Below are 12,309 nucleotides of genomic sequence, written 5' to 3' on the forward strand. Positions count from 1 at the left end.
GAAGAGCAGCTTTTCCAGAGCCTTTGTGTTACCAATAACGTGGAAGCCCCCTATATTTCCATTAACAGACCTCAGTGGGGACATGGGTTTTTTTTTGTGAATTGAGTTGAAGATTTTATTATCAACATTTTACATAATGTATGGGATCACATTTATCCAGCACTCTACGCTGAGCACTTACATCAGGGTTTCCACCTAAATTTCTAAGTGACGTGACTCACATGACACCCCCGAGGGAACCATTCTCTATAATGAACAGAGTTACTCTGGACTCCGTCTGGCCTCTGTTCAGCATTGTGCCCAGAATTGGCCGATGTCACTTCTATGCACGCCTAAAAGGACGGATACCATTGGATCACAGGTCAGATGGTGTCCACAGTGCCTCCTTCTGCCTCATTATAGGGAATCTTCTGCTAGGGGTTCCATCTGAATCATGTATTTTAGAGATTTACACGGAAACTCCGGTGCAAGCGCTCAGCCTAGAGTACAGGATAAATGTGCGCCGAGTCTTGCTGCGATCTTTGGGAGACAGAATGAAAAAATTAACAGCATGTGAAGAATTGGTTTTATTTTTTACCCCATTCCTTGTGCGATATAAGTAATTAGGCGACTTTATTCTTTGGGTCGGTGCAATTACAGCGATACCAGATTTATATCGGGTTTTTATGTTTGGCTGCTGTCACACACTAAAAGATGCTTTTCTTTTGCAAAAATTAGTTTTTGCATCACATTTTGAGAGCTATACTTTTTCCATATTTTGGACAACAGTCATGTATGGGCTTGTTTTTTGCAAGACAAGTTGTTTTTATTTGTCCCGCTTTCAGGCACATGACATTTTTTGATCGTTTTCTTGTGGGAGGGAGAACGAACAAACCAGCAATTCAAGAACTGCTTTTTTGGAAGGGTTTTATACTGTTCCATGTGTGGTAAAATTAGTAAGACACCTTTATTCTTCGGGTCAGTACTATTACATCGAAACAACATATATATTTTTTTTATGTTTTGGCACTTTCACACAATAAAAACTATTTTATTGAAAAAATTATTTTTGCATCGCTTTATTCTGAGAGCTATAACTTTTTTATTTTTCCGGTGATGGAGTTATATGGTGGCTTGTTTTTCGTGGAACAAGATGATGTTTTCAGCGGTACCATGTTTATTTATATCTGTCTTTTTTATTGCTTTTTATTCCACTTTTTGTCTGGCGGTATGTTGAAAAAGCATTGTTTTTTTCCACACTAGTAGAATAGTTTTGTAGGTCGGGATGTTTCGGACACGGTGATACCAAATTGGTTTTTTTTTTTTCCATAAACATAGTTATGGCTACAATATATTTTTATTTTTAGATTATTTTTTAATTTAAAAAAATATATACTGTATTTTTACATTTTTTTTTTTACTTACCTAGTTCCTCTATGGGATTTTCACTTTTGCAGTCTGATCGCCGTTATAAAGCAATGCAGTGATTTAGAACTGTCAGCGCTGCACTGACACAAGATAGACCGGGGTCATACTTACAAGAAACTCGCACAAGTCTCGCGTCTCAATACCCGGCACTGCCACCAGTACTCGGACCGGAGCGCTCAGTTGCATAGAAATACATGCAGCCGCACACTTCGGTCCCGAGTGCCGTCGACAGTTGACGGGTATTGAGACGCGAGAATCGTGCGAGTTTCTCGTGTGACCCCGGCCTTAGTTAGATCATGCACTGTGCATGATCTAGCAAGCTTGCTCGCCCTGGTGACCCGGACGACATCAGGTCACCATGGCAATGATCGGCCACTTCTGAAGACGACGCAGGGGAGCTGATCGGATGGGAGAGGGAGCACCGCTCCTGGCATTGGGAGCCGGGTGTCAGCTGTGATTTACGCTGAACACCAGGTGGTGATCGTGCTCGCACAGCTCCTACGAGTGCAAAATTGCCGGGATGTCTCCATAAATACCAGGCCGGGAAGTCCTTCTGCTGAATCCCCGGCAGGAGATGTATGTGACTGCTCTGTCGGGGAAAAAGTGGCAATTACCTGTTAGTGCTTAGGTACATTTTTTGTTTGTTTTTTTTTATAAAAACCTGGATACCTCCTCTAAGAAAATATATGGCACTCCTGGTGAGTAGATGAGGTGCCCAAGTAGGGTTCCAACCAGTAGTAAAATAAGTGTTAGAACTCAGAACTCAAAATTGCATTGACCGAAATGATGTTTATTGGCAATCCCTATAGTTAACGTTTCAGTCCTAATGGACCTTCCGTGTGTAGTGAACTTGTAATCTGCAGAGTGCAGCAGGGAGAGGGAGTCAGGATTGTCTCGGTATGTTGGAAAGAATGAAGACGTGGAGCCTTTGAGCAGCGGGATAAAACCTAAGACACCATAAATAAATCAAACAAAAAAAGAAAAAGTATGCCAATACAAAAGGGATCACCTATAAATAACAAATGCTTATTGAAATACAAGCCAATAACAATTTCAATTAAAAACACTTAAAATACCCCAGTGGCTATAAGATACTAACCAGACAAGCCCATATTAGAGCTATAATCTGCCCTATCTTGTCACAGATCAGTGTTTTTTCAACACCTTTCATAAATTTCTTTTTATAAATCAGCGGCTATAGTTTTCATAGATGCATTGAGGTGCATGCGATGTACTAATTACCTTCCATACCATTTTCAGTGAAGAGGAATGATCAGGAACTGCAACTAAATATATATATAAAAAAAATTTTGGCACAGCCAGCTCGCCGCTTTGAAGAAAACCAGGAATAAGTCCAGCCTGTGGTAGCAGTTCGGCCGGAAAACAGATTGGGATAAATCCTTGCATGTAAAAGAAATAGTAAGGTTTCTCCAGCGATCAGTCCTGTCCTGGAGGAAGACACATTTAGTGTCGAAACATGTCGTCCATAAGGGATTGACTATTTGCAAAAATCTTACTGAAGAAACATGGAACCATTTTAATGGAAAAATAAAAGTCATATTTTACCCCACCATTGGACTGATCGCTGGAGCAGCCATACTATTTCTTTGAGAATATATATATATATATATATATATATATATATATATATATATATATTCTCACACACACACACACACACACATATATATATATATATATATACACATATACACACACACACACACACATACATACATATATATGCTGTATATTTTCTAAGTCATTCACCAAGTGAGACAAAAAGCATGCTAATGTTATAGTACTGGTTGTTATAGTTGCTGAAATCCTAATGATTGCACATCTTTATATATTTTTTTCCATAGTAAAGTATTTATAAGGGGAGAAGGTTTCTTATGTTTTCATTTTTGTCAACTTTCAAAGCTTTTCTTCTCATGTTTTGTTTAGTTTTGTCACACCAGGAGGACCTAACCGTGAAATAGCTTGATCACTGCAATAATACACTGTAATGCTTCATTATCAGTGTATTATAGCTGCCAGCATAAAACCTGGACCATGTTCACACGATCAGTATTTGGTCAGTATTTTACATCAGGGCAGCACGGTGGCTCAGTGGTTCGAATCCCACCAAGGACAACATCTGCAAGGAGTTTGTATGTTCTCCCCGTGTTTGCGTGGGTTTCCTCCGGGCACTCCGGTTTCCTCCCACACTCCAAAGACATACTGATAGGGAATCTAGAGTGTGAGCCCCATCGGGGACAGTGATGGTAATGTGGGCAAACTGTAAAGCGCTGCAGAATATGTTAGCGCTATATAAAAATAAAGATTATTATCATCATCAGTATTTGTAAGCTAAAACCAGGAGTGGATGATAAATACAGAAGTGGTGACGTGTTACTATACTTGACGACATTGGATAGCAGAGGAAAAGTATAGAAACACGTCACCACGTGAAGAGGACTACAAAACTGCACCATCAATATCAGATTGTGCCTGGTAAATACTGAAGAAGGACCAATCAGATGAGGAATCTGACCTCCACTGATATGACAACTATGCTCTTCTGTGTTCACAGGGGACCAGCCCTGCCACTGCCGATGACACACCAAGCATTGGGCTCAGTGGCTCGTGGTGCCTACATCGCGAGCCTGATGAGTGGCCGCAATGGTCACCCGCGCTGTAGTCATGACATCACCTGTGCATCCTGTCAATAAGATCAGTAGAGGTGGGGTGGAGTCTGCAATGGACCAGGGGAGGGTGAATAACTGATGAGATTAATAGGCCGGGATCACACATGCAAGAAACTCTGACGAGTCTCGCCTCTTAATACCTTGCTCTGCCGCCGGCACTCGTGAGCGGAGCATGCGGCTGAATAGAAATACATGCAGCCGCACACGCCGCTCCCAAGTGCTGGAGGCAGTGACGGGTATTGACATGGGAGACTCGTCCGAGTTTCTCGCAAGTCTGAATAACTGATGAGATTATTAGGCCGGGATCACACATGCGAGAAACTCGGACGAGTCTCGCATCTTAATACCCGACTCTGCCGCCGGCACTCGGGAGCGGAGCGTGCGGCTGAATAGAAATACCTGCAGCCGCACACGCCGCTCCCAAGTGCTGGAGGCAGTGACAAGTATTGACATGGGAGACTCGTCCGAGTTTCTCGCAAGTCTGACCCCGGCCTTAACAAGAACGTTTAAAAACTATAAATGAAAAACCAATGGGTCACCAGGTCAATTATGGACAGTTCTTGCTATCAAATTTATTCCCGCTGCTCCCCTAGATATGCCATACAGTTTTAGGTATATGAACATTTTTATTTAGTCCTAATCCCTATGGTCTTTATTAAAAAGAGGGAGCGTGGCTCACAGGATCCTCTGGGCTGTGTCTTTACGCTGCTCTGCAGAATTACCCTGTGAACCACGCCCCTTTAGTAAAGACCATAGAAACTAGCAATTAGCACGCCAAACTTTCCAAACAAGAGATTAGCATGTTTTTTTTCCATGTTTACTTACCATCTTGATCTCTGTATACAAACCAGCGCTTGTGTATATATATATATATATATATATATATATATATATATATATATATATTACAAAGTACTTACCCTGCTTCCTCCTCTGGACCCCGTGAACATGTGATCATTGGATGAAGGGGAGAGGAGCTGCTGGGTCCTAGGGAACCCAGTCATGCCTGCCATGCAGTTGAAGTTATATATATATATATATATATATATATATATATATATATATATATATATATACACACACATACACATACACACACACACACACACATATATTACTATGGAGAGGGGATCGCAATTTAAGAAATGTTTTAGTAGCCCTTGGTGATCATAAAAAAAAATATAATAGTCATTTAAAAAGTCTGAAAAATAAACACACATTAGATATCTTTCCTTACATTCGCCCTCCCCCACCTTAAAAAAAATACATAAATTATAGAGCCATTAGAAAGTGCATGTCCAATAATATCTGAAAATGTGCCTGGTCAGGAAAGGGGGAGAATAACCCAGGAATGAACTGGTTAAGCAAAGCCTAGGATTAGTTCTAGAACTTGATAAATGGTCCATTTTGTCTGTTCAGTGACATCTAGTGGTAAGGTTAGAGAATGCAGGAAAAGTGGTTTCCTATTCCCATCTTGTGGATCAAACTCAACCATTCAATGTACAAGGCTGTTAAACATTGATGGTGTGTAAATATTTTTAAATGAATTTAAGGTAAAACATAAGAAATTGAAAGAATTGGAGCACTCACCCAGATCCTTCTTGATATGCAATTTTATTCCATGGTGAAACGTGACATCAAATCATATTACGCTGGTGGAGGCGTTGGTCTGCTCCTATCACCAAAATGTACCTTTCAGGTTATCCCTCAAGTACCCTCACTTGTCTTCCCTTCTTTTGAGGTCCATGCCGTCAGACTCTACACCCCCTTCTCAATGCGAGTGGCGGTGGTGTATCGTCCTCCCGGCCCCTCCCATCAGTTCCTGGATCATTTTGCAACTTGGCTTCCACATTTTCTCTCCTGTGACATCCCTACCCTCATCATGGGAGATTTCAACATCCCCATTGCTCTTCCCCTCTCCCCATCTGCTACTCACCTTTTATCTCTAACCTCCTCATTTGGCCTTTCGCAGCTTACTAATTCTCCAACGCATGAAGACGGAAACTCCCTCGACTTGGTCTTCTCTCGGCTTTGTGCAGTGGATGATTTTGCAAACTCCCCTCTCCCGCTCTCTGACCACAATCTTCTTTCATTCTCTATAAAGAACTGCCAGGCTGCTCAGGTCACCCCCACTGTCCAGACTTATAGAAACATACAGGGCATTAACACCCAGAAACTTCTGAAGAACTTGCAGTCTTCATTGGCCCCTATCTCCTCCCTCTCATGTCCTGATTCTGCATTGAAGCATTACAATGAAACACTTCAAACTGCCCTGGATGAATTTGCACCCCCTATAAATAGAACACCACAACGCAGACGGCGACAACCCTGGCACACGGTGCAAACACGTTTCCTGCAGCGGTGCTCCAGGTGCGCCGAACGTCTGTGGAGAAAATCCAATCTACACGAAGATTTCATCCATTTTAAGTTTATGCTTAGAACATACAACACTGCCCTTCACCTCTCCAAACAAACCTATTTCAACACCCTCATCATCTCACTGTCCAATAACCCGAAACGTCTCTGACACTTTTCATTCTCTACTCAATCCAAGAGTACAGGCCCCAACCACGGAGCTCCGAGCTGACGATCTGTCCAATTACTTCAAAGAAAAAATTGACCAGATCCGACAGGAAATTATCTCCAAATCCCCTCATACCATGCACTGTCCTCCCTCCCCCACTGCATCTAACTCACTCTCTGATTTTGAACCAGTCACAGAAGAAGTAAGCAGGCTCCTTGCATCTTCTCGCCCAACTACTTGCACCAGTGACCCATTTCCGTCACATCTCCTCCAGTCCCTTTCCCCTGCTGTCACCCCTCACCTAACTAAAATATTTAACCTCTCTCTCTCTTCTGGTATTTTTCCCTCCTCATTTAAGCATGCCATCATACATCCACTACTTAAAAAACCATCCCTCGACCAAAACTGTGCCGCTAACTATAGACCTGTCTCTAATCTTCCCTTCATCTCTAAACTCCTGGAACGCCTGGTCCACTCCCGTCTTATCCGCTATCTCTCAGAAAACTCTGTTCTCGACCCTCTCCAATCCGGTTTCCGCTCTTTACACTCCACTGAAACTGCCCTCACTAAAGTCTCTGATGATCTGCTAACAGCTAAATCAAATGGTCATTACTCCATGCTAATTCTCTTGGATCTCTCTGCAGCATTCGACACTGTGGATCATCAGCTCCTCCTCACTATGCTCCATTCCATTGGCCTCAAGGACACCGTTCTCTCCTGGTTCTCCTCCTATCTCTCCGACCGCTCCTTTACTGTTTCTTTTGCCGGTTCCTCCTCCTCTCACCTTCCCCTTACTGTTGGGGTTCCTCAAGGATCGGTTCTAGGCCCCCTCCTCTTCTCCTTGTACACTGCCCCTATTGGTCAAACAATCAGTAGATTTGGTTTCCATTACCATCTCTATGCTGATGACACCCAATTATACGCTTCTTCTCCTGACATCACGCCAGCCTTTCTAGAAAACACTGGCGATTGTCTAAACGCTGTGTCTAATATCATGTCCTCACTATATCTGAAACTGAACCTGTCAAAGACTGAACTCCTTGTGTTTCCTCCCGCTACTAATGTACCTACACCCGACATTGCCATTTCCGTCTGTGGTTCCACTATTACTCCCCAGCAACATGCCCGCTGTCTTGGGGTCATACTTGATTCCGAGCTTTCCTTTGCCCCCCACATTCGATCACTGGCTCGCTCTTGTCATCTGCACCTCAAAAACATTTCTAGAATTCGACCTTTTCTTACTTTTGACTCTGCAAAAACTCTTAGTTTCTCTTATTCATTCTCGTCTCGACTATTGTAACTCTCTTCTAATCGGTCTCCCTCTTACAAAACTCTCCCCTCTCCAATCTGTCTTGAATGCTGCAGCCAGGATCATATTCCTCACCAATCGTTACACTGATGCCTCTACCTTGTGCCAGTCATTACACTGGCTACCCATCCACTCCAGAATTCAGTATAAACTTATTACCCTCACCCACAAAGCCCTCCATGGCTCAGCACCACCCTACATCTCCTCCCTTGTTTCAGTATACCACCCTACCCGCGCCCTCCGTTCTGCTGATGACCTGAGGTTAGTATCCTCAATAGTCAGAACCTCCCACTCCCGTCTCCAAGACTTTACACGTGCCGCGCCAATTCTTTGGAATGCACTTCCCAGGTCAATACGATTAGTCCCCAATCCCCACAATTTTAAGCGTGTCCTGAAAACGCATTTATTCAGACTGGCCTATCGCCTCAACACATTAACCTAACCTATCCCTGTGTGGCAGAGCCAAAAGTTTTACCATAACCAGGTTCCCAGCATCATGTTCCCACATGCTTTATGCATCCATTAGCCCTCTGTGTCTGTACTGTTACACACTTAACATTATGGCTGGTCCATACAATCAGGGCAACTGTTACCACCCACCTTTCGTGTCTACCTCTTTCCTCATAGACTGTAAGCTTGCGAGCAGGGCCCTCACTCCTCTTGGTATTTGTTATAATCTACTGTGATTATTGTTATGCTGTAATGTCTATTGTCTGTACAAATCCCCTCTGAATTGTAAAGTGCTGCGGAATATGTCGGCGCTATAAAAATAAAATTTATTATTATTATTATATTAAAGTGCGGAGTGCAGGTAGCAGGGGAGCTATGCAGATCAGAGAGCCTGACGGACTACCGCCGTTTTATGCTTGCTTAGCGCTTCTACAGGTCCAAGCATGGATCTGGGTTAGTGCTCCAATTCTTTCAATTTCTTATGTTTTACTTTGAGGATACATACAGGTGCTTCTCGCAAAATTAGAATATCGACAAAAGGTATTTTGTTTTTCAGTTCTTCAATACAAGAAATGAAACTCATTCTATAGAGTCATTACACACAGAGTGATCTATTTCACATATTTATTTCTGTTAATGTTGATGATTATGGCTTACAGCCAATGAAAACCCAAAAGTCATTATCTCAGTAAATTAGAATAATTAACAATAAACCCCTGTAAAGGCTCCTAAGTGTTTAAAAAAGGTTCCTTAGTCTGTGTCAGTAGCTCCACAATCATGGGGAAGACTGCTGACCTGACAGATGTCCACAAGGCAGTCACTGACACGCCACAATCATGGGGAAGACTGCTGACCTGACAGATGTCCAGAAGGCAGTCATTGACACACTCCACAAGGAGGGTAAGCCACAAAAGGTCATTGCTAAAGAATCTGACTGTTCACAGAGTGCTGGATCCAAGCATATTAATGGAGAGTTGAGTGGAAGGAAAAAGTGTGGTAGAAAAAGGTGCACAAGCAACCGGGATAACCGCAGCCTTGAAAGGCTTGTTAAGAAAAGGCCATTCCAAAATTTGGGGGGAGATTCACAAGGAGTGGACTGCTGCTGGAGTCATTGCCTCAAGAGCCACCACACACAGATGTATCCAGGACATGGGCTACAAGTTCCGCATTCCTTGTGTCAGGCCACTCATGACCAATAGACAACACAAGAAGCGTCTTACCTGGGCCAAGGGCAATAATATATGGATGGAGGGCACAGCCAAATTAGTAAGAAATGAGTTCACCAAAGATATATTCAAAAGTACGTCGTACAAGAAACAAAAGAGAAAAGCAATATATCTACATATGGGAACTCCACAATACGTACAAAAGATAAATTTTATTTATACATCAATGCCTGACACATACACAAAACAGCAAAAACATTAAAAACAGATTAAAAGATGCAAGAAATTGCAATCATATCAAATCATGAAATAATGATAATAGTCCCACAGCAGAAAACCCCCACATGGCAATAGTAACATTGGGTAAATATCAAACAAGCCACCTCAACATACTGAATATCACAAACGAGGTATGTAAAATAGTGTGCTCATACATAGACCAAAAGGTCTATATATGCGAGGTGTAGAAAAGCCGTTATTCACAGCACCATGAGAGCCAAAAATGGTTAGCAGGGCAAGAAAAGCCCAAACAATTGTTAGATACCTGACCCAAGAAGAGAAGCACAAAAGCTTATAGACCCTGTAGGTACATAGGGACCAAACGGTATTCAGCATGAAGATGTATGATGCCAAAAAATGCTGGAAGCAGCTAGTGGGGTAAGGGAGTGGGGGGGAACAAAGCCCCACGTGTATCGCCACACGCTGTGTGGCTTCTTCAGGGGAGGATATGCCATGTGGGGTTTTTCTGCAGTGGGAAAATTATATCATTCTTTGATGATTTGATATGATTGCAATTTCTTGCATCTTTTAATCTGTTTTTAATGTTTTTGCTGTTTTGTGTATGTGTCAGGCATTGAAGTATAAAGAAAATTTATCTTTTGTACGTATTGTGGAGTTCCCATAAGTAGATATGTTGCTTTTCTCTTCTGTTTCTTGTATGACGTACCTGGGCCAAGGAGAAAAAGAACTGGACTGCTGCTCAGTGGTCCAAGGTGTTGCTTTCAGATGAAAGTATATTTTGCATTTAATTTGGAAATCAAGGTCCCAGAGTCTGGAGGAAGAGTGGAGAGGACATAATCCAAGCTGCTGGAGGTCTAGTGTGAAGTCTCCACAATCAGTGATGGTTTGGGGAGCCATGTCATCTGCTGGTATAGGTCCACTGTGTTTTATCAAGACCAAAGTCAGCACAGCCATCTACCAGGAAATTTTAGAGCACTTCATGCTTCCCTCTGCCGATAAGCTTTTTGGAGATGTAAATGTCTTTCTCCAGCAGGACTCGGCCCCTGTCCACACTACCAAAAGTACCAATACCTGGTTTACAAACAACAGTATCACTGTGCTTGTGTCACGCGGGGCTTAGGTTAACTAAGGCTGAAATACCCGGGGCCCCTGTGGTGTCCCTTTAACTAGGGGAAACCCTGTCTGACCCTCAACCCAGGGTTTTTGCTGATGGTGCAAATGCCTGAGCCTCCAACCTTTCCTTATCTGCTGCTCAGCCCTAAGCTTAACCCTCCACCCAGTGAGGAGACAAACCACCAAAGCCCCACACAGTAATGACAGACAGGGAGAACTTAAACTGCACCGCGCCGCATACACACAGGACTATACAGTAATGTGAACAGGGCACAACAAAACACAAATATGGGAAGGCGAAAAGGTAACAACGGATCATACGCCACCAGATACGAATCTCTCTCTCTCCAACACCTCCACTCCAGACCGGAACCACTTGGTATGAAACACAAGCTATAATCGGCGACACCCATAGGCCAGCACGACTATTTAAAGACTGTGGGCGTGACCAAACATCCAAGCTGATCTCCAGCTAGATTAACCCCAGATAGCCTGAGAAAATCAAGCCGGCGCCACTGAGGCTATAGTGGACGGAGGTGGAACTACCTCTGCCTGCCGGATGCTGTGGTGTGAATAGCGTCCGACATGACAGTACCCCGTCTTCTACGAGGGACCCCAGGGGCCCTAAAGACTCATAGGACCCGGCTTGTCCGGATGACGACGGTGAAAAGAACTGACCAGCCGATCCGCATGTACAGTATGTCCGGGGCTGGCACCCAAGACCTCTCCTCCGGATCATACCCCCACCAGTGTACCAAATACTGAAGAGTACGGCGCACTACTCAAGAGTCCACTACCTTGGAGACCTCAAACTCTAAATCGCCATCCACCATGACTGGAGGTGGCATCGGCGTCGTGTCCACAGAGCCTACCACCTTTTTTAATAAAGCCCTGTGAAACACGTTGTGTATCTTGTATACCAAAGGAAGTTCCAACCGATAAGCAACTGGGTTAATGATGGCAGCAATCTTAAAAGGGCCAATAAACCTTGGACCCAATTTTAAAGATGGAATTTTGAGTTTTATGTTTTTTAGTCGCTAACCACACCCATTCACCCACACACAGGTCCGGACCTGGCACACTACTGTCAGCCACCCGTTTGTACATCACACTCATGCTCAACAATCGCTGTTTCACCCTCCTCCAGACCGATGATAATTGAGCTCCTAGCTGGTCCTCCTCCGGGACGCCCCCCGAGTCACCCTGACGTAAGGTACAAAATTGAGGATGTTGACCGTAAACACAAAAGAACAGAGACTCTCCCGATGATTCCTGGTGGTGATTATTTAACGCGAACTCGGCCAGAGGAAGGAAAGTAGACCACTCCTCTTGGTTGTCGGACACAAAGCATCGTAAATACTGCTCCAGATTTTGGTTCATGCGCTCAGTTTGACCATTTGACTGTGGATG

This window comes from Dendrobates tinctorius, unplaced genomic scaffold (assembly GCF_039654945.1).
Source record: "Dendrobates tinctorius isolate UK_male_01 unplaced genomic scaffold, ASM3965494v1 ptg000201l, whole genome shotgun sequence".
NCBI classification, from domain to species: domain Eukaryota; kingdom Metazoa; phylum Chordata; class Amphibia; order Anura; family Dendrobatidae; genus Dendrobates; species Dendrobates tinctorius.